Source organism: Zea mays, chromosome 1 (genome assembly GCF_902167145.1).
Source record: "Zea mays cultivar B73 chromosome 1, Zm-B73-REFERENCE-NAM-5.0, whole genome shotgun sequence".
In the NCBI taxonomy this organism is placed as follows: Eukaryota; Viridiplantae; Streptophyta; class Magnoliopsida; order Poales; family Poaceae; genus Zea; species Zea mays.
Window position 1 is genome coordinate 107290916 of NC_050096.1, and position 10836 is coordinate 107301751.

Sequence of the window (10836 nt, forward strand, 5' to 3'; positions counted from 1 at the left end):
GATTATTGATTCGATTGTTGATGATTAATCGACTGTAATCCTCTGTATTTATAGAGGAGGGGGCTGGACCAGTTACAAACAGATTTCCCGGGCTAATTCCGCGAATCTAGCCAACAACTGTAGCAAGAAACTCGGAACCCTAACTGGTTCTGCGCGCGCGTGGACCGTCCGGACCACAGACACAGACCATCCAGCACACTACACCAAAATAGTGAACTTCCTAGAGCCTAAACCCTAGGAAGTTAGCCCTAAACTCTAGGAAGTTAGCTAAACTCTCTGAAGTTAAGCCATCCTGTCGAAAGTTTGGCTCTCGGAAATTTTTTGTCGGAAGTTAGCTTAACTTCCTAGAGCCCTCTAGGAAGTTAGCTAACTTCCTACATCCAAATAAGCCTCTCGGAAGTTAGTAGGTTTTCGGAAGTTAGTAGCTTCACGCCGTCAGCGCCGTCAGCTGACTAACTTCCTACGACTAACTTTCTACGGCTGACTAAATACCGTAGGAAGTGTATGATTTTGGTGTAGTGGCGGCTCATTTTGGTGCTCAACATATGCCCCCTGCCTTTTGGTGGAGCTGAGCGAACAAAGCAACTAACTCGATGTGATTACGTCGGTTTTCTTAAGCATCTTGCCACATACTAGGATGGTACTGCTTGAGGAAACGACCATTCAAAGCTTGGGGCAAATCTTTGCCTTGTAGTGTTTGCAATAAATAGGCGTTACTAGATATTACCTGTTTTACTTTGTATGGACCCTCCCAGCTTGGCGACCATTTCTCAAACTTTTGGTCTTTGTTTTTTAGAGGCAGGATGGTCTTCCACACCAGGTCCCCTATCTGAAATGACTTAGCTTTGACCTTCTTGTTATAGGCCTTGGCTACTATGATCTTATCCTTTTTATTTCTCCTAAGGTTGTCATTCTCTTGTCGTTACTTCATCAATATTGTCCATCATTGAATTATAATAATCACCGACAGTTAGATCATTTTGCTTGGCGAACCTAACAACATTTAAACTTATTTTCACAGGCAACATTGTTTCCTGCCCATAGACAAGCTCAAAAGGAGATACTTTAGTAGCACTGCGTTTAGATATTCTGTGAGCCCACAAAGCTTCGGACAAAATCTTATGCCAATGCTTAGGATTATCAGATATCTTCTTTTTTATCAAGTTAATCAATGTTCTATTACTAGACTCGGCCTGTCCATTGGCCTGAGCATAATATGGAGATGAATTGAGCAACTTAATTCTATATAATTCAGCAAACTCACGTACCTCCTTTGACATAAAAGACGCTCCTTGATCTGTAGTCAAAGTCTGGGGAATGCCGAATCTATGAATAATATGTTTAGTTATGAACTCAATTACTTCCTTATGTGTCATGTTCTTCAGAGCAACGACTTCAGTCCATTTAGTAAAGTAGTCAGTGGCAACTAACATGAACCGATGCCCTTTGATGATGAAGGATGAATCTCTCCTATAAAGTCCAATCCCCATCCTCTGAAAGGCGAAGGCTTGATAATAGGATGTAATTCGGCTGCAGGGACCAACTGTAAGTCGCCGGATTTTTGACATACTTGGCATCCTTTGTAGTACTTGAAACAATCAGCTATCATGTTAGGCCAATAGAAGCCAGACCTTCGCAACAACCACTTCATCTTTGGAGCCGATTGATGGGTAGCACAAATCCCTTCATGTACTTCGGCCATGGCTAATATAGCATCACTAGGCCCAAGCACTTAAGCAGGACGTCGTTGTCTGTTCGGCGGTAGAGTTCATCACTCATTAAAACATACTTGAAAGTTGTACGCAGAAATGTTCTTGTCCATCCTAACACTGGGATTTTGTAGATAATTAATTATGGGTGTCCTCCAATCACTTGTATCGACTTTCTTACCAGCCGAATCAATTAGGAGAACTTTCCTGTTAACTTCGGACGGTTCGGAGCCTTTACTCGGACAATCCGCGACCTGGGGAATTGGCCCTGTACCGGTTATTAGATTTTCGGTGTTGTGAAATTTCCCTCGCTTTATCCGATAACCTGATGCATCTTGTGCCAAATTGTTAGCCCTGTGATTCTCAACTCTAGAGATGTGTCGAATGCTAAATTCATCAAAAGAATGAATTATGCCCCGACACTTTTCAAGGTAACTATTTAGAGTACCATCAAAACATTGATATTCTTCTAATACCTGTTGGACAACCAGCTGAGAATCACCAAATGCCTTCACATGTTTTACTCCCATACAATTTAAAAGTTTCAAGCCGAACAAAAGGGCCTCATATTCGGCTTGATTGTTAGTGCAATAAGTTTTCAATCGGCTAGAGAAGTCGAAGGAGACATTGCTTGGTGAAACAAACACGATGCCAATTCCTTACCCTTCATTGCAAACCGATCCATCAAAATATAAAGTCCAGGGAGTAACAGTGAGGTATGATATGTCTAGTTTATGAGTATCATTGATCTGATGTTTTACAATAAAATCTGCTACGACCTGGCCTTTCATAGATTTTAATGGTTCATGGGCCAAGTCATACTCTATAAGTGCATAAGCCCATTTACCAATCCTACCACTCATAATAGGGTTTTGCAACATGTATTTAATCACATCGGTTTGACTGGCAACAGTGCAATGACTAGACATCAAATAATATCTACACTTGGTGCATGCATAAAATAGGCATAAGCATAACTTCTCGATAAAAGTGTACCTTGTCTCAGCATCCACCAGCCTCTGACTTAGGTAGGTCACCACATGCTCCTTTCCTCCGGTCTCTTGCGTCAGAACAGGCCCAATAACCTTGTCTTCAGCTGCAATGTACAATGTGAATGGTACTCCTAGTTGTGGTGCTTTTAATACGAGAGCCGAAGACAAATATTTTCTACTGAGATCAAACGCTTCCTGTTGTTCTGCCCCCAGGTGAATTCTGCATCATTCTTAAGCCGAAGGATAGGGGTGAAGGTATCAATCTTCCCGGCTAGGTTATAAATAAACCTCCATAAATAATTTATCTTGCTGAGAAACTTCTGCACTTCAACCTTACAGGTCGGAGGTCCCACATTCCGAATAGATTTGACTCGGTCAGGGTATATCTCTATACCATGTTCATGAATGATGAATCCTAAAAACTTACCAGCCAACACTCCAAAAGCACATTTATGTGGGTTCATTTTCAGACCATACCGACGCATTTTATCAAAGGCTTTGCGCAAATCAGCTATATGAGAACTAAACTTAGCCGATTTGACTACAATATCATCAATGTAGATTTCCACAGTGTTTCCCAACAGCTCGTGAAAGATCAAATTCATAGCCCTATGATAAGTAGCACTAGCATTTTTCAGACCAAATGTCATTACAACCCACTCAAATATACCAATGAAGCCTGGACATATAAAGGCCGTTTTAAACGCATCTTCTTCGGCCATGAAAATCTGATTATATCCGGCATTACCGTCAAGAAAGCTAATAATTCTATTTCCTGACGCATTATTGATCAATGTGTCGGCTATGGGCATGGGATATTCATCTTTAGGAGTTGCTCTATTTAAATTGCGAAAATCAATGCATACTCTGAGCTTACCTGATTCTTTCTTCTCTACCGGCACAATATTGGAGACCCACTCTACGTATCTGCAAGGTCTAACAAAATTAGCTTCTAGCAACCGATAAATTTCGTCCTTTATTCGTGGGAGAAGGTTTGGACGAAATGTTCTAGCTTTCTGCTTGAAAGGTCTGAAGCCGGACTTAATGGGCAGCCGATGCTCTACTATCTCACGGCTTAATCCTAGCATCTCAGCGTAGTTCTAAGCAAAGCAATCAGAATATTCATTCAATAGACCGATCATTTCATTTTTAGGATCGGTCTTCAGGGTCTTGTTCACAAAAGTCGGCCATGGAGTTTTACCATCTCCTATGTCGATCTCTTCCAAAGGATCGGCCAATGTAAACCCCTGTCCTAATTTGTCAAGATCTCTGAATTCCTCTATTATGTCTCCCACAGAGGAATTAGATGATCTTTGTGTGACAGCGGACTCTCCGGTCTCGGGGGCTGGATTGTCCGTAATACTGATTTTATGCTGCGGTGGATGTTCGATCTTAAAAGCCGAACAATTCTGTAAAAGATCGGACCATCCGGCCTTAGAAGCCGGATCGTCCGTGACCAAAGACTCATTCATTTTGTGTGTACTCATCATTTAAACTTTATTTAGGATTCAACCGATTTTCCATCGGCTCTAGCATTACAGGAATGAAACCCTTTTATCTATACTTATGAACTGATAATCAGAAAAATCTACTCCTGTGAGACACGTAGCAGTCTCATAGGTCCAAAGTACAGGGGCATCGGCCACAGCAATACAGGCCGATGCATCAGCATGTACCTGTTCTACATCGTCGCCTAACCATTGTAGTAACATTTGATGTAACGTAGAAGGTACACATTGGTTAGCATGAATCCAATCTCTGCCTAGGATTAGACTGTAATTTCCTTCTACATCATCAACGAAGAATGTAGCAGCAAGGGTCTTAGTCCCGATGGTTAACTCAACGGACGTGACTCCCTTGGCTTTGATCGAACTATCAGTTCCAACGCAGCTGAGGGTCATGTTGGTCTTGACAAGTTCGTCGTCCTGTTTTCCTAATTTTCTAGGTGCTCTGGAGAAGCTTCGTAGTCAACCAGGTCTTCTCCCAGTAGGTCGTCCTCCTACATGGGCGTTGGCACGTCATTGGAGGTGTCCTGGCGTAGTGCGGACGGTTCGGACTCGAGAGTCGGAAGGTCCGTGTCATCTGCGGATGGTTCGGCCTTTATAGTCGGACTGTCTGTCGTACCTGCAGAGAGCTGTGAAGTTGCTGTCTCATTTTCTGTCTTCATGGCCATTTGATTTGTCTCAACGGCCTTTGGCTTCCACCTCTTTTGCGGTGGTGGGTACTGTGGATGTGTGTCATTAAATATCTTTTATGCCTCCTTTTCCTTGTTCTCCTTTGCTCTTAGGTGCTGTAATTTTTGCTTTTGGGACCGTGTCAATCCCGATGGGCACCATCGAGGCATGGAGTATTTTGGATCGGCTATTTTGATGGCAGATGCATCTTCTTTTTTTGGTTGTGTTGGCCGATTCACCAAAAATCATCGGCCCTTCATTATTTTCCTGTATGACGACATCTGTTGTACCTATTTTGATGATGTCCTTTTTTGTCGTTCTTTCGGTTGCTGTAGGTATATGCCCCCCTGCCGGATTGGTCAGCCTTTGCGGTCGAGCGGTCCGGCAATCTTGCTGGGCCTGTGCCTGATGACTCGATTGAGTAGTGCCCAATCGGTCTTGTACTGGAGGTGCCATCCTGTCGAATACAGACGTCTGGGGTGCCCCCCAAGTGTGGTACTAGGGCATTCCAAATGGATATGGTGGCATGCCCCATATTTGATTTGGGACATATGGTAGTGGCATGTATGTATATTGATATGGCCTAGACAGATATGGGAGTGGGGGTGTCCATGCAGGTATGTTGGGTCGTAATTGTACATTATGACCTGTCATTTTTTCGATTGATGAGGTGGTCAAATCGGTCTTACCTGCTATCGCTCTTGAGTAGGTGAGCGAGGCCGCTTTGTTGGCCGGTCACTTGGGCCGACCTTCTTTTTTACATATTTGGATAATAATTGATCAAAGGTCGGACTAGATTTGACCAGCCGACCAGCTACCTTAAATGTATTAGTTTTCCACGTACCTATTTCTGGTCGTCGTGGTTTGAAGGTACACAGACTTTGCGGGTCTTGAGTATTGCCGGACCGTCCGTTGGACTTCTCCGCACCGTCCGGCGTAGCCCTGGACCGTCCGCGCCTAAGCGTCGGACCATCCGCGATGCGCAGTACGGGTTCCTGCGTCCGTCTCTTGGTCTGTGCTTGCCCCCAGTGCCGGAGGTTGTGATGGTCACCTTAAGGGTCTCTCCTCCATCAGGATTCTTTTCGGCCACCACATTCCTGCAAGAAATCTTATTATTCCCATCGGCCTCCCGCGCGTCGCCGATGACTATCTCTTTGCCCTTGCCCTTATCGGCTGTGCTTGGCTGAATTAGGACCCTCTTGCCCTCAAAGTCGATCACATTTACCGGGAAGGGCTCCGTATCCACCTGCATTTCTTGAAATTTCAATCGTCCCTCGTTAATGGCCGATTGAATTTGTCGTTGAAATACATTCGGAACAATATCATTTATTTTAATGTTGCCATTTTGAGTAATTCATCAAATATTTTGTCACATTTGCCAACATTAAACGTGAACTTAACCTCCTCTTGTCGTTTCTTTTGAACCGACTGTAAGGAGGAACAAGCCGAAGATTTGGCCTATTTTGGCCAAACCATTTTAGCTGCATATACTTCCATTGATTCGTCATCCGAGCTGCTTTGGTCGCACTCTACTATATGCACGTTATGACGAATCGTTTTAGCAGTTTCTTTGCTTCGGCTTTCACAAGCCAAAGCTCTTTGATGTAATTGTGCTAGCGTAAATAACTGGATACCTTTCAATCTTTCCTTTAAATAATATCGCAGTCCATTGAAGGCTAATCCTGCTAGCTGTTTTTCTGCTAAATGAATTTGAAAGCATCAATTTCTTGTATCCCGGAACCTTTGGATGCATTCATTAACCAATTCATCTTTCCCATGTCGCAGGGCCACTAGGTATACCAAATCTAATTCATAATCACCGAAAAAGAAGTGATCGTGGAATTTTTGTTCTAACTCCCCCATGACAAAATAGAATTAGGAGGTAATGTGGCGTACCATGCGAATGCGGTTCCTGTTAACGATAATGAAAATAAACGCACGCGGAACGCCTTTGTGTCGACCAATTTCCCTAATTGTGCTAGAAACTGGCCTATGTGTTCACGTGTACTTTTCCCTTGGTCGCCCGAAAAATTTGCGAATTCGAGTATCCTGGTTTCCTGTGGGTATGGGTGGTGGTCAAATCGATTGTCATAAGGCCTCGATATGACTGCCCCCAGGGACCATGCTTACTCCGAGCTTATCTCGGAACGCCCCAACTATTTCTTCCCTTACTATATCAGTAGCAGTGGGTGGGAGACCACCGGCTCTTTGTCCCATCATATGTGAGGTTGTTTGGACACTCATTTTTATCTCCCCCATTGGTTTGAGTTATGTGGTGCATTACTATTTGCCCTATATGGTTCATAGGATTGACCGTTCCTTTCCGGCCTTCTAGGCGGGGCCGGAATGTACTCGCCCCCATGGGCTTGGGGTTCTGTATTAATGGGATGGTGCATTGTATAGTGTGATGGGAAGTGTTGCTAGGACGGGCGAGGATTTAGGTAACAATCTTCCTCAAACATCCCTATGCCGGACCGCCCGGTTGGATACGCGGGCCGTCCGGTTGGCTGTGCGGGCCGTTCGTGATCATATGTGGATGGTCTGTCTGTGTGGTTTAGGGCTTGTGTAACATGTGGCGGCTCAGACACATATCTTGGTAACTCATTAAAAATGGGCCCGACCGTTGCTGGCCCGGACGGTCCGCGCTCACGTGCGGACGGTCCGGTCATGTGCAGATTGGCTAATTTATTGCCGATGTGTGTAGGAAGTTGTGGTTGCTCAGGGTATGTGTCCATCGGCATCCCATAAAGGGGTTGTGACTGGTCGTGACAACCTGCAGCCGATGAATTATACGTGCTTTCTCCTAATTCAACCTCGTGCGAAGGAAAATTTGAAACAGTAGATTTATCAAACACACGTACTATCCTCGTATAATCCTTCTGCATACCCCCTATGATATTTTGCATTTGTTCTCGTTGTTCATCTACATAATTCTTAAGAGATTGTAGCTCATTTGTGTTGCTTACCTCGGGGGTAGTCGTGGTAGGTCGAAGCGAAGCCAGATCCGTCGCCAGTTGCCGAACGACCTTGTTGTTCCTATCCACCTTGAAGTTGGCCAGGAACTTCGCCTTTGCTTCTTGGATCAGCTTCTCCTTGTGCTCCTCGAACTGGAGCTATTCGTCAGCCGTCAAGGTTTCCTAAGTCGGCTCTATGATAATGCTGGGGGAGACTTCAGAGTTATCCCTTGAACCGGCCATTGAGGGCCGATTTGATGGGTCTATATGTGTTGTCCCCAGCGGAGTCGCCAAAAGTGTGTTGGTGCCTTTTTGGGCGCCAATGACTACGTGAGAACCGGCGGCGGCGCTCTCTGCACAGGCGTGGACGGTCCACGGCCAGGGGCCGGACGGTCCGCGACCTAGGGCAGGGCTAGGGTTTCCTGCCTGACGGGCCAGACGGTCCGCGCGTATGCAGGGGCGGCGAAGGTCGCCGGTGGCGCCTAGATCTCGCTCCTGGGAGGGACCCCGTCGGGGATGAGAGATCCTAGGTGTTATCTAGGCTCGACAGGCCGACCTAGACTCCTCTAGTCGACGTAGAGCCGAAGAGAAGCGGAGAATTTGGGGATTGGAAGGCTAAACTAGAACTATACTAGAACTACTCCTAAATGTACAAGAAATAAATGCGAGATAAACTGATTTTTGATTCGATTATTGATGATTAATCGGCCGTAATCCTCTGTATTTATAGAGAAGGGGGGCTGGACCCGTTACAAACAGATTTCTCGAGCTAATTTCGCGAATCTAGCCAACAACTATAGCAAGAAACTCGGAACCCTAACTGGTTCTGCACGCGCGCGGATTGTCCGGACCACAGGCGTGGACAGTTCGGCCCCAGGGCCAGACCGTCTGGCGGCTCATTTTGGTGCTCAACACGTGTATCCATACCCGCAAGATAAAACCCAACCCATACCCATTTACGCTCGTGGGTACCAATCTGTATCCATACCCGTACCCATCGGGTATCCGTTATCCAACGGATATCCGCTACCCGCCCGCCCACTAAAATTACAGGAACATTCTAGCACCATTCTAACAGGAATTTATCACAATTTAACATCCAAATCCCTACAAGCAATCTGTCCAAAACTCCAAATCGGAACACAAATTTATCCAATCCAATTTAATTTACCAGAGAAGACGAGTCGTGCGGTCGTGCCTCACAACCTCAGCTCGGCTCCACGCGGCCGCACCTGTGTGGCCGTGCCTCCGCTCGGCTCGGCACCTCGCTGACCGCTCGGGTGCTCGACGCACGGCGCCCCGCTGGCCGCTCGGCGCTCCACTCTCCGCTCGACGCGGCGCCCCGTTGGCCGCTCTGGTGCAGCGGGCGGCGGTCTGGGTGCTCGAGCGCTCAGCGCCCCGCTCGGCCATGACCTGGTGGCTGGTCGTGGTTCGTGGAGAGTGGAGAACGACGGTGGCCGGCGGCGGCTGGTGGGCTTGCCGGCTAGGGTTAGAGGGACATGAGAAGGCGCTGGGAGGTTGGGGGGGCTGGCCGCTGGGAATTCAGGATGCGGGACTGCGGGAGCGGGATGCCAGGTGGCCCGTGGGCCGTGGCCGACTAGTGTGTGTCTGGGTCCACATGTCATATGTCCATCGGGTGACGGATATGGATAGCAGATATCCATACCCACGAAATTATTATCCGTGGATACCATATAGTATCTATACCTGTACCCGCAGATATGAAAATCCACCATATCCGTACCCAACGGGCTACGGTTATTTACCCATATCCGCCATCACTAGATACAAGCACAAGATAACCCGTTTTGACATCTAAAATAGTTTGGTTATTAGGGCAGTTTTTACCATTCAACTAGATTGATGGATCAATTCAGCTCCTATTATTTTGTATATAAATATTGTTGCTAAAACCAGTTATACGAACCAACTTATACCACGAGTGCACAAGGATGTTTTATCAATTTTTTAGTTCAGATAAGCAGGTTTATCTACAGTGGCCTCTAGATATGTGGACGGTTTTGGTATTTGATAATTAATATGGCTATATGAATTAATATTATTTGCTAGTATTTTTATATAGTTTAAATGATGCATGGATAAATTAAGACTAAGGCAAAATAATGATCCGAATGATTAAGAGCTCAAGCAAGATATTAGAAAACATGTTGAAATCCTATATAGAGTTCGAAACGAAAGATGATCAAAAGCATAAATATATATACTACCTATTAAGACGATAGTGTAGACCACGAGTGGAACCATAGCCCTGCCCCCGATGCCTATAGAAAAATCATCCAAAATTATTGTGCTATGGAGGGGATCAAACCCATGAGCCCTAATAGAGGCAACGAACAACACTAGTTGTGCTTTGTTAGCCACTTGAGCCTAAGCAAGTTTAGGTGTTATAAATTTATGTAGACTGGATTTTCAAAATAATAAAAACATAATCATGTCAAGCCTGGCCGGCACTATGGTGGGTAGAAACAGCGGCCCAAGCATGGCACACCTCTCGGATCGGGCTGGCACGGGCCCCATTTTAATAGTGTTGGGCCGGGCCACGACACTATTAAATGGGTCGTGCCTCGAGCCGGCCTGCTAGGCACGACCCATTTGACTATCTATACCGACACCCCCTCCGCACCATCCTCGGTCGCAAGCCCCACACATCCCACGCTCCTCGCATCCTCTGCGCACGTGCCAAACGTCCACCATCCTCGCTTCGCTCCACTCTGGCCCTTGCCTGTGCCTGCCCCTGCGTGTTGCCCCTACCTCCCCGCCCTCGTGTCCCACCATGACAGACCCCCTTGGTCTCCTCCCTCACCTTCGCCCTTCACCTCCTCCTCAACGCCAGTGCCTCCGTTAGGGATCTCGAGGGGCTCGTAGCCGGCATTGAGGTGCTCAAGATTCCATCCAGGGCCACGACGGGCTATCTTATTCATACGCGCGCTACTTCCATGAGGTGGACGAGGAGCTGATGCGCAACCTAATCTAGGTCAAAATCAAG